General features: G+C 49.6%; 13 non-coding genes and 1 pseudogene across 13 annotated transcripts; all 14 read right to left on the bottom strand.

The window, feature by feature from the left end:
* Positions 1-3247: 3247 nt before the first annotated feature.
* On the bottom strand, positions 3248-3410 carry LOC135027157 (U1 spliceosomal RNA). Its single transcript, XR_010223671.1, has one exon. It is a non-coding gene; the product is annotated as a U1 spliceosomal RNA (small nuclear RNA).
* Positions 3411-3562: 152 nt separating this feature from the next.
* On the bottom strand, positions 3563-3726 carry LOC135027131 (U1 spliceosomal RNA). Its single transcript, XR_010223646.1, has one exon. It is a non-coding gene; the product is annotated as a U1 spliceosomal RNA (small nuclear RNA).
* A 671-nt stretch (positions 3727-4397) lies between these two features.
* On the bottom strand, positions 4398-4560 carry LOC135027154 (U1 spliceosomal RNA). Its single transcript, XR_010223668.1, has one exon. It is a non-coding gene; the product is annotated as a U1 spliceosomal RNA (small nuclear RNA).
* A 152-nt stretch (positions 4561-4712) lies between these two features.
* Positions 4713-4876, bottom strand: LOC135027138 (U1 spliceosomal RNA). The gene has a single exon (XR_010223653.1). It is a non-coding gene; the product is annotated as a U1 spliceosomal RNA (small nuclear RNA).
* Positions 4877-5547: 671 nt separating this feature from the next.
* Positions 5548-5710, bottom strand: LOC135027147 (U1 spliceosomal RNA). The gene has a single exon (XR_010223661.1). It is a non-coding gene; the product is annotated as a U1 spliceosomal RNA (small nuclear RNA).
* A 152-nt stretch (positions 5711-5862) lies between these two features.
* LOC135027134 (U1 spliceosomal RNA) lies at positions 5863-6026 on the bottom strand. The gene has a single exon (XR_010223649.1). It is a non-coding gene; the product is annotated as a U1 spliceosomal RNA (small nuclear RNA).
* A 671-nt stretch (positions 6027-6697) lies between these two features.
* LOC135027148 (U1 spliceosomal RNA) lies at positions 6698-6860 on the bottom strand. Its single transcript, XR_010223662.1, has one exon. It is a non-coding gene; the product is annotated as a U1 spliceosomal RNA (small nuclear RNA).
* A 152-nt stretch (positions 6861-7012) lies between these two features.
* Positions 7013-7176, bottom strand: LOC135027127 (U1 spliceosomal RNA). Its single transcript, XR_010223642.1, has one exon. It is a non-coding gene; the product is annotated as a U1 spliceosomal RNA (small nuclear RNA).
* A 671-nt stretch (positions 7177-7847) lies between these two features.
* On the bottom strand, positions 7848-8010 carry LOC135027126 (U1 spliceosomal RNA). The gene has a single exon (XR_010223641.1). It is a non-coding gene; the product is annotated as a U1 spliceosomal RNA (small nuclear RNA).
* Positions 8011-8162: 152 nt separating this feature from the next.
* On the bottom strand, positions 8163-8326 carry LOC135027128 (U1 spliceosomal RNA). Its single transcript, XR_010223643.1, has one exon. It is a non-coding gene; the product is annotated as a U1 spliceosomal RNA (small nuclear RNA).
* A 671-nt stretch (positions 8327-8997) lies between these two features.
* Positions 8998-9160, bottom strand: LOC135027158 (U1 spliceosomal RNA). Its single transcript, XR_010223672.1, has one exon. It is a non-coding gene; the product is annotated as a U1 spliceosomal RNA (small nuclear RNA).
* Positions 9161-9312: 152 nt separating this feature from the next.
* On the bottom strand, positions 9313-9476 carry LOC135027129 (U1 spliceosomal RNA). The gene has a single exon (XR_010223644.1). It is a non-coding gene; the product is annotated as a U1 spliceosomal RNA (small nuclear RNA).
* A 693-nt stretch (positions 9477-10169) lies between these two features.
* On the bottom strand, positions 10170-10311 carry LOC135027160 (U1 spliceosomal RNA; annotated as a pseudogene).
* Positions 10312-10463: 152 nt separating this feature from the next.
* On the bottom strand, positions 10464-10627 carry LOC135027130 (U1 spliceosomal RNA). The gene has a single exon (XR_010223645.1). It is a non-coding gene; the product is annotated as a U1 spliceosomal RNA (small nuclear RNA).
* Between the last annotated feature and the right edge of the window lie 789 nt (positions 10628-11416).

Genomic DNA, 11416 nt, shown 5'->3' on the forward strand with positions numbered 1-11416 from the left:
CAAGACAAGTAAAAGGGTGTGAGCCCTGCAGCACCACCTGTAGTTTGCATACACACATATATAGGACAGCATCTCTTATATGCCCCAGGGTCAATAAAATAGTATCCTTATCTAGGGTATCCATCCCCTCAGATAAGGTATCCGTCCATGCCGCTACAGCACTACACACCCAGGCCGACGCAATTGCCGGTCTGAGTAAGGTACCTGAATGTGTATAAATGGACTTCAGGGTAATCTCCTGTTTGCGGTCAGCAGACTCTTTGAGGGTAGCCGTATACTGGGACGGGAGGGCTACCTTCTTGGATAAGCGTGTTAATGCTTTGTCCACCCTAGGGGAGGATTCCCATCGTAACCTATCCATTGATAGGAAAGGATACGCCATAAGAATCCTTTTGGAAATCTGCAGTCTTTTATCTGGAGATTCCCAAGCTTTTTCACATAACTCGTTCAGCTCGTGTGACCCCCTCAAAGGTTACCTCAGGCTTTTTTCCCTTGTACATATGTACCCTCTTGTCAGGGACAGGGGATTCCTCTCTGATGTGCAAAACATCTTTTATTGCCATAATCATATATCGAATGGATTTTGCCAATTTTGGCTGTAACTTTGCATCATCGTAATCGACACTGGAGTCAGAATCCGTGTCGGTATCTGTGTCAACAATCTGGGATAGTGGGCGCTTATGAGACCCTGACAGTCCCTGCAACATAGGATCAGGCATGGGTTGAGACCCTGACTGTCCCAAAGCTTCAGCCTTGTCTAATCTTTTGTGCAATGAGTTTACACTAGCATTTAAAACATTCCACATATCCATCCAATCAGCTGTCGGTGGAGACACCACATTCATTTGCTCCTGCTCCTCTCTAATATAGCCTTCTTCCTCAGACATGTCGACACACGTGTACCGACACACCACACACACAGGGAATGCTTTTTCTGAAGACAGTTTCCCCACAAGGCCCTTTGGAGAGACAGAGAGAGAGTATGCCAGCACACACCCCAGCGCTATATAACCCAGGAATACACAGTAACTTAACGTTTGCCCAGTAGTACTGCTGTATGTAATTTGCGCCGAATTATGTGCCCCCCCCCCCTCTTTTCAACTCTCTTGTCTACTATGGTATAAGCAGGGGAGAGTCCGGGGAGCTTCCTCTCAGCGGTGCTGTGAAGAAAAAATGGCGCTGGTGAGTGCTGAGGGAGAAGCCCCGCACCCTCGGCGGCGGGCTTCTGTCCCGCTTAAACTGTAAAATTGGTGGGGGCTCATACATATATATAGTGCCCAGCTGTATATGTGTTATATTTTTGCCAAAAAGAGGTTATATTGCTGCCCAGGTGCCCCGCCCCCCCCTGCGCCCTGCACCCTGCAGTGACTGGAGTGTGTGAGCTGTATGGGAGCAATGGCGCACAGCTGCAGTGCTGTGCGTTACTTCAGTGAAGATCATGAAGTCTTCTGCCACCTCTGAAGTCTTCTTTTCTTCTCATACTCACCCGGCTTCTATCCTCCGGCTCTGCAAGGGGGACGGAGGCGCGGCTCTGGGACGGACGGCGATGGTGAGATCCTGCGTACCAATCCCTCTGGAGCTAATGGTGTCCAGTAGCCTAAGAAGCAGGACCTTGCAACTCAGAGTAGGGCTGCTTCTCTCCCCTCAGTCCCTCGATGAGGGAATCTGTTGCCAGCAGTGCTCCCTGAAAATTAAAAACCTAACAAAATACTTTCTGTCAGAAAGCTCAGGAGAGCTCCTGAAAGCATCCAGTCTCCACTGGGCACAGTATCAAACTGAGGTCTGGAGGAGGGGCATAGAGGGAGGAGCCAGTGTACACCAAGAACTAAAGTCTTTCTTAAAGTACCCATGTCTCCTGCGGAGCCTGTCTATCCCCATGGTCCTTACGGAGTCCCCAGCATCCTCTAGGACATTAGAGAAAATAGGATTTTAATACCTACCGGTAAATCCTTTTCTCTTAGTCCGTAGAGGATGCTGGGCACCCGTCCCAGTGCGTACTGTGTCTGCAGTTATTAAATGGCCCTTAACTCCAGAATATTTATGTGGAGACAACTTTCCTGACTTGACCATCTTCCTTGGATGTTTTCCCCTGTGTGACTGCTCCCCAGCCTCGGAGGGTTGCATCCGTGGTCCCTAGGATCCAGTCCTGGATCCCGAACCATCGCCCCTCTAGGAGGTGAGAACTGTGCAGCCACCAATGGAGTGAGATTCTGGTCTTGGAAGACAGGATTATCCTCCGGTGCATGTGTAGGTGGGATCCGGACCACTTGTCCAACAGGTCTCACTGGAACACTCTGGCATGGAACCTGCCAAACTGAATGGCCTCGTAGGCCGCAACCATCTTTCCAAGCAACAGAATGCATTGATGGATTAACACTCTTGCTGGTTTTAGAATTTGTTTGACCAGACTCTGGATCTCCATAGCCTTTCCACTGGAAGAAAGCCTCTTCTGTGTCCAGTATGACTCCCAAAAACAACAACCGCGTCATTGGGACCAACTGCGATTTTGAATAGAACCTCACCCTGGGAGAACAATCTTCATGACCATGGTATCTCCTATGCAAAATAAGTATGATTTGGGATAGGGCTGGGGAGGGCCGCTGCTCAGGCACATCTCTGTCAAGTAAAGGAGATTCAACTGAGGCAGCACAAGGGAACTCACATCTGGGGACAACAACTGCAGGGAGAACACATATTTTCAGATGAACATGGGAGGGCAGAAGGCTGCCTAATACTGAAGCACCCCCAAACAACAAACCAAATGCAACAACTAGTGCAAGCATTCCTGGGGGAAGGCCTGCAGCAGATGGATTTGCATATGGTTGTGTCATCCAAGTAGTGGGTCAAAGTTGGCTTCAACCCTCGTCTGCATATGAAAAGAGAAAAGGGGCGTGCAGGGCATGGCGGCCTTTTGCGGCGCTTGGATGACCCCTAGTTCACATTAAACACCCCCACCCTCCTTCGGTGTGGGGCTCATGTTGGCAATGCCCCAGCCCCTGAAGCATTCAAGCTGATTTCTTGCAGCAGCTTGGCACTGTAACAGCTCCAGAGCTGCTCTGTAAGGCAAGTAAAAGGGTGTGGGCCCTGCAGCACTACCTGTAGTTCGCATTGTGCGTTGGAAGGCACAAAGTAAGCAGACAGGAGGAGAAGTCAGGATAGTGCACAAGGGTATAGAAGGGAGGGGCTCAAAAAAAAAGAAGTGGAAACAGACAGCAAACTAGGCTGGAGAGAGACCTGAGACAAAGAGATCTGAATTATATGAAAGCCGACCAGTGGAAACACAAATTATGCAGTCAAGTGTCCCACATTTGGGGAAATCGCAGTAGCAGCACACCCAGAGTGCAATGGGTGAGCCTTGCCCTGGGAGAAGCACCTTCCTGATCATAGTATCTCACCTGGCAGGTAAGTAGGAGTTGGGCTAGAGCTGGGGAGGGTCGCTGCTCGGGCACCCCCCTGTCAAGTGAAGGAGATCCAACTGAGGCAGCGCAAGGGAACTCTCGAAAGAAGAACAAGGCTAGAGGAAGATCTGAGACAAAGAAATCTGACTTTTACCAGAGCTGACCAGAGGAAAGCACAAACACAGTCCCCCACTACCACAAATAATGCAGTCGAGTTTCCCACATTTGGGGAAATCACAGGGGTCAGCATACCCAGAATGCAATGAATGAACCTCACCCTGGGAGAAGAATCTTCATGACCATGGTATCTCCTATGCAAAATAAGTATGATTTGGGATAGGGCTGGGGAGGGCCGCTGCTCAGGCATATCTCTGTCAAGTAAAGGAGATTCAACTGAGGCAGCACAAGGGAACTCTCATCTGGGGACAACAACTGCTGGGAGAACACATATTTTCAGATGAACATGGGAGGGCAGAAGGCTGCCTAATACTAAAGCACCCCCAAACAACAAACCAAATGCAACAACTTGTACAAGCATTCCTGGGGGAAGGTTTGCAGAAGACGCATTTGCATACAGTGATGTCATCCAAGCAGTGGGACAAAGTTGGCTGGAACCCTCATCTGCATATGAAAAGAGAAAAGGGGTATGCAGGGCATGGCGGCCTTTTGCGGCGCTTGGATGACCCTTAGTTCGCATTAAATACCCCCACCCTCCTTTGGTGTGGGGCTCATGTTGGCAATGCCCCTGCCCCTGAAGCATTCAAGCTGATTTCTTGCAGCAGCTTGGCACTGTAACAGCTCCAGAGCTGCTCTGTAAGGCAAGTAAAAGGGTGTGGGCCCTGCAGCACTACCTGTAGTTCGCATTGTGTGTTGGAAGGCACAAAGTAAGCAGACGGGAGAAGTCAGGATAGTGCGCAAGGGCATAGAAGGGAGCGGCTCAAGAAAAGAGAAGTGGAAACAGACAGCAAACTAGGCTGGAGAGAAACCTGAGAAAAAGAGATCTGAATTATACGAGAGCCGACCAGGGGAAACACAAATTATGCAGTCAAGTGTCCCACATTTGGGGAAATCGCAGGAGCAGCACACCCAGAGTGCAATGGGTGAGCCTTGCCCTGGGAGAAGCACATTCATGATCATAGTATCTCACCTGGCAGGTAAGTAGGAGTTGGGCTAGAGCTGGGGAGGGTCGCTGCTCAAGCACCCCCCTGTCAAGTGAAGGAGATCCAACTGAGGCAGCACAAAGGAACTCTCGAAAGAAGAACAAGGCTAGAGGAAGAAATGAGACAAAGAAATCTGACTTTTACCAGAGCTGACCAGAGGAAAGCACAAACACAGTTCCCCACTACCACAAATAATGCAGTCAAGTTTCCCACATTTGGGGAAATCACAGGGGTCAGCATACCTAGAATGCAATGAATGAACCTCACCCTGGGAGAACAATCTTCATGACCATGGTATCTCCTATGCAAAATAAGTATGATTTGGGATAGGGCTGGGGAGGGCCGCTGCTCAGGCACATCTCTGTCAAGTAAAGGAGATTCAACTGAGGCAGCACAAGGGAACTCTCATCTGGGGACAACAACTGCAGGGAGAACACATATTTTCAGATGAACATGGGAGGGCAGAAGGCTGCCTAATACTGAAGCACCCCCAAACAACAAACCAAATGCAACAACTAGTGCAAGCATTCCTGGGGGAAGGCCTGCAGCAGATTGATTTGCATATGGTTATGTCATCCAAGCAGTGGGTCAAAGTTGGCTTCAACCCTCGTCTGCATATGAAAAGAGAAAAGGGGCGTGCAGGGCATGGCGGCCTTTTGCGGCGCTTGGATGACCCCTAGTTCGTATTAAACACCTCCACCCTCCTTCGGTGTGGGGCTCATGTTGGCTATGCCCCAGCCCCTTAAGCATTCAAGCTGATTTCTTGCAGCAGCTGGGCACTGTAACAGCTCCAGAGCTGCTTTGTAAGGCAAGTAAAAGGGTGTGGGCCCTGCAGGACTACCTGTAGTTTGCATTGTGCATTGGAAGGCACAAAGTAAGCAGACGGGAGAAGTCAGGATAGTGCGCAAGGGCATAGAAGGGAGCGGCTCAAGAAAAGAGAAGTGGAAACAGACAGCAAACTAGGCTGGTGAGAGACCTGAGACAAAGAGATCTGAATTATACGAGAGCCGACCAAGGGAAACAAAAATTATGCAGTCAAGTTTCCCACATTTGGGTAAATCGCAGGAGCAGCACACCCAGAGTGCAATGGGTGAGCCTTGCCCTGGGAGAAGCACCTTCATGATCATAGTATCTCACCTGGCAGGTAAGTAGGAGTTGGGCTAGAGCTGGGGAGGGTCGCTGCTCGGGCACCCCCCTGTCAAGTGAAGGAGATCCAACTGAGGCAGCGCAAGGGAACGCTCGAAAGAAGAACAAGGCTAGAGGAAGATCTGAGACAAAGAAATCTGACTTTTACCAGAGCTGACCAGAGGAAAGCACAAACACAGTCCCCCACTACCACAAATAATGCAGTCGAGTTTCCCACATTTGGGGAAATCACAGGGGTCAGCATACATAGAATGCAATGAATGAACCTCACCCTGGGAGAACAATCTTCATGACCATGGTATCTCCTATGCAAAATAAGTATGATTTGGGATAGGGCTGGGGAGGGCCGCTGCTCAGGCACATCTCTGTCAAGTAAAGGAGATTCAACTGAGGCAGCACAAGGGAACTCTCATCTGGGGACAACAACTGCAGGGAGAACACATATTTTCAGATGAACATGGGAGGGCAGAAGGCTGCCTAATACTGAAGCACCCCCAAACAACAAACCAAATGCAACAACTAGTACAAGCATTCCTGGGGGAAGGCCTGCAGCAGATGGATTTGCATATGGTGATGTCATCCAAGCAGTGGGTCAAAGTTGGCTTCAACCCTCGTCTGCATATGAAAAGAGAAAAGGGGTGTGCAGGGCATGGCGGCCTTTTGCGGCGCTTGGATGACCCCTAGTTCGCATTAAACACCTCCACCCTCCTTCGGTGTGGGGCTCATGAGTGCTATGCCCCAGCCCCTTAAGCATTCAAGCTGATTTCTTGCAGCAGCTGGGCACTGTAACAGCTCCAGAGCTGCTTTGTAAGGCAAGTAAAAGGGTGTGGGCCCTGCAGCACTACCTGTAGTTTGCATTGTGCATTGGAAGGCACAAAGTAAGCAGACGGGAGACGTCAGGATAGTGCGCAAGGGCATAGAAGGGAGCGGCTCAAGAAAAGAGAAGTGGAAACAGACAGCAAACTAGGCTGGAGAGAGACCTGAGACAAAGAGATCTGAATTATACGAGAGCCGACCAAGGGAAACAAAAATTATGCAGTCAAGTTTCCCACATTTGGGGAAATCGCAGGAGCAGCACACCCAGAGTGCAATGGGTGAGCTTTGCCCTGGGAGAAGCACCTTCATGATCATAGTATCTCACCTGGCAGGTAAGTAGGAGTTGGGCTAGAGCTGGGGAGGGTCACTGCTCGGGCACCCCCCTGTCAAGTGAAGGAGATCCAACTGAGGCAGCGCAAGGGAACTCTCGAAAGAAGAACAAGGCTAGAGGAAGAAATGAGACAAAGAAATCTGACTTTTACCAGAGCTGACCAGAGGAAAGCACAAACACAGTCCCCCACTACCACAAATAATGCAGTCGAGTTTCCCACATTTGGGGAAATCACAGGGGTCAGCATACCCAGAATGCAATGAATGAACCTCACCCTGGGAGAACAATCTTCATGACCATGGTATCTCCTATGCAAAATAAGTATGATTTGGGATAGGGCTGGGGAGGGCCGCTGCTCAGGCACATCTCTGTCAAGTAAAGGAGATTCAACTGAGGCAGCACAAGGGAACTCTCATCTGGGGACAACAACTGCAGGGAGAACACATATTTTCAGATGAACATGGGAGGGCAGAAGGCTGCCTAATACTGAAGCACCCCCAAACAACAAACCAAATGCAACAACTAGTGCAAGCATTCCTGGGGGAAGGCCTGCAGCAGATGGATTTGCATATGGTTCTGTCATCCAAGCAGTGGGTCAAAGTTGGCTTCAACCCTCGTCTGCATATGAAAAGAGAAAAGGGGCGTGCAGGGCATGGCGGCCTTTTGCGGCGCTTGGATGACCCCTAGTTCGCATTAAACACCTCCACCCTCCTTCGGTGTGGGGCTCATGTTGGCTATGCCCCAGCCCCTTAAGCATTCAAGCTGATTTCTTGCAGCAGCTGGGCACTGTAACAGCTCCAGAGCTGCTCTGTAAGGCAAGTAAAAGGGTGTGGGCCCTGCAGCACTACCTGTAGTTCGCATTGTGCGTTGGAATGCACAAAGTAAGCAGACGGGAGAAGTCAGGATAGTGCGCAAGGGCATAGAAGGTAGCGGCTCAAGAAAAGAGAAGTGGAAACAGACAGCAAACTAGGCTGGAGAGAGACCTGAGACAAAGAGATCTGAATTATACGAGAGCCGACCAGGGGAAACACAAATTATGCAGTCAAGTGTCCCACATTTGGGGAAATCGCAGGAGCAACACACCCAGAGAGCAATGGGTGAGCCTTGCCATGGGAGAAGCACCTTCAAGATCATAGTATTTAACCTGGCAGGTAAGTAGGAGTTGGGCTAGAACTGGGGAGGGTCGCTGCTCGGGCACCCCCCTGTCAAGTGAAGGAGATCCAACTGAGACAGCACAAGAGAACTCTCAAAAGAAGAACAAGGCTAGAGGAATATCTGAGACAAAGAAATCTGACTTTTACCAGAGCTGACCAGAGGAAAGCACAAACACAGTCCCCCACTACCACAAATAATGCAGTCGAGTTTCCCACATTTGGGGAAATCACAGGGGTCAGCATACCCAGAATGCAATGAATGAACCTCACCCTGGGAGAACAATCTTCATGACCATGGTATCTCCTATGCAAAATAAGTATGATTTGGGATAGGGCTGGGGAGGGCCGCTGCTCAGGCACATCTCTGTCAAGTAAAGGAGATTCAACTGAGGCAGCACAAGGGAACTCTCATCTGGGGACAACAACTGCAGGGAGAACACATATTTTCAGATGAACATGGGAGGGCAGAAGGCTGCCTAATACTGAAGCACCCCCAAACAACAAACCAAATGCAACAACTAGTACAAGCATTCCTGGGGGAAGGTCTGCAGAAGACGCATTTGCATACAGTGATGTCATCCAAGCAGTGGGCCAAAGTTGGCTGGAACCCTCATCTGCATATGAAAAGAGAAAAGGGGTATGCAGGGCATGGCGGCCTTTTGCGGCGCTTGGATGACCCTTAGTTCGCATTAAACACCCCCACCCTCCTTCGGTGTGGGGCTCATGTTGGCTATGCCCCAGCCCCTTAAGCATTCAAGCTGATTTCTTGCAGCAGCTGGGCACTGTAACAGCTCCAGAGCTGCTTTGTAAGGCAAGTAAAAGGGTGTGGGCCCTGCAGCACTACCTGTAGTTTGCATTGTGCATTGGAAGGCACAAAGTAAGCAGACGGGAAAAGTCAGGATAATGCGCAAGGGCATAGAAGGGAGCGGCTCAAGAAAAGAGAAGTGGAAACAGACAGCAAACTAGGCTGGAGAGAGACCTGAGACAAAGAGATCTGAATTATACAAGAGTCGACCAAGGGAAACAAAAATTATGCAGTCATGTTTCCCACATTTGGGGAAATCGCAGGAGCAGCACACCCAGAGTGCAATGGGTGAGCCTTGCCCTGGGAGAAGCACCTTCATGATCATAGTATCTCACCTGGCATGTAAGTAGGAGTTGGGCTAGAGCTGGGGAGGGTCGCTGCTCGGGCACCCCCATGTCAAGTGAAGGAGATCCAACTGAGGCAGCGCAAGGGAACTCTCGAAAGAAGAACAAGGCTAGAGGAAGATCTGAGACAAAGAAATCTGACTTTTACCAGAGCTGACCAGAGGAAAGCACAAACACAGTCCCCCACTACCACAAATAATGCAGTCGAGTTTCCCACATTTGGGGAAATCACAGGGGTCAGCATACCCAGAATGCAATGAATGAACCTCACCCTGGGAGAACAATCTTCATGACCATGGTATCTCCTATGCAAAATAAGTATGATTTGGGATAGGGCTGGGGAGGGCCGCTGCTCAGGAACATCTCTGTCAAGTAAAGGAGATTCAACTGAGGCAGCACAAGGGAACTCTCATCTGGGGACAACAACTGCAGGGAGAACACATATTTTCAGATGAACATGGGAGGGCAGAAGGCTGCCTAATACTGAAGCACCCCCAAACAACAAACCAAATGCAACAACTAGTACAAGCATTCCTGGGGGAAGGCCTGCAGCAGATGGATTTGCATATGGTGATGTCATCCAAGCAGTGGGTCAAAGTTGGCTTCAACCCTCGTCTGCATATGAAAAGAGAAAAGGGGTGTGCAGGGCATGGCGGCCTTTTGCGGCGCTTGGATGACCCCTAGTTCGCATTAAACACCTCCACCCTCCTTCGGTGTGGGGCTCATGAGTGCTATGCCCCAGCCCCTTAAGCATTCAAGCTGATTTCTTGCAGCAGCTTGGGCACTGTAACAGCTCCAGAGCTCCTCTGTAAGGCAAGTAAAAGGGTGTGGGCCCTGCAGCACTACCTGTAGTTCGCATTGTGCGTTGGAATGCACAAAGTAAGCAGACGGGAAAAGTCAGGATAGTGCGCAAGGGCATAGAAGGGAGCGGCTCAAGAAAAGAGAAGTGGAAACAGAGAGCAAACTAGGCTGGAGAGAGACCTGAGACAAAGAGATCTGAATTATCTCAGAGCCGACCAGGGGAAACACAAATTATGCAGTCAAGTGTCCCACATTTGGGGAAATCGCAGGAGCAACACACCCAGAGTGCAATGGGTAAGCCTTGCCCTGGGAGAAGCACCTTCATGATCATAGTATCTCACTTGGCAGGTAAGTAGGAGTTGGGCTAGAGCTGGGGAGGGTCGCTGCTCGGGCACCCCCCTGTCAAGTGAAGGAGATCCAACTGAGACAGCACAAGAGAACTCTCAAAAGAAGAACAAGGCTAGAGGAAGATCTGAGGCAAAGAAATCTGACTTTTACGAGAGCTGACCAGAGAAAAGCACAAACACAGTCCCCCACTACCACAAATAATGCAGTCGAGTTTCCCACATTTGGGGAAATCACAGGGGTCAGCATACCCAGAATGCAATGAATGAACCTCACCCTGGGAGAACAATCTTCATGACCATGGTATCTCCTATGCAAAATAAGTATGATTTGGGATAGGGCTGGGGAGGGCCGCTGCTCAGGCACATCTCTGTCAAGTAAAGGAGATTCAACTGAGGCAGCACAAGGGAACTCTCATCTGGGGACAACAACTGCAGGGAGAACACATATTTTCAGATGAACATGGGAGGGCAGAAGGCTGCCTAATACTGAAGCACCCCCAAACAACAAACCAAATGCAACAACTAGTACAAGCATTCCTGGGGGAAGGCCTGCAGCAGATGGATTTGCATATGGTGATGTCATCCAAGCAGTGGGCCAAAGTTGGCTGGAACCCTCATCTGCACATGAAAAGAGAAAAGGGGTATGCAGGGCATGGCGGCCTTTTGCATTGTGCGTTGGAATGCACAAAGTAAGCAGACGAGAGAAGTCAGGATAGTGCGCAAGGGCATAGAAGGGAGCGGCTCAAGAAAAGAGAAGTGGAAACAGACAGCAAACTAGGCTGGAGAGAGACCTGAGACAAAGAGATCTGAATTATACGAGAGCCGACCAAGTTCAATCCCACCCAGGAACGTAATTGACCTTGTTATCAGATTTTGGTGATCTTTAAGTAGACAAGTCAAAATTTCAAACCCCCTCTTATGGTGTAGGGTACCTGGCCTTCTCTGATGTAATCAGAGTTAGATTTGATTCAGTGATTTTATAAAAACAGCTAGGAAGCACAATTTAGCAGTGGGTTGCAGAGAAAAAGAAATATGCTGGCAAAAAAATCCAATTGAGTGATTAAACAGCTCTTCATTTTCTGGCTTTATTTTTATGCTAACAAATTTGTTCTCC

This window comes from Pseudophryne corroboree, unplaced genomic scaffold, assembly GCF_028390025.1.
Source record: "Pseudophryne corroboree isolate aPseCor3 unplaced genomic scaffold, aPseCor3.hap2 scaffold_460, whole genome shotgun sequence".
Lineage (NCBI taxonomy): Eukaryota > Metazoa > Chordata > Amphibia > Anura > Myobatrachidae > Pseudophryne > Pseudophryne corroboree.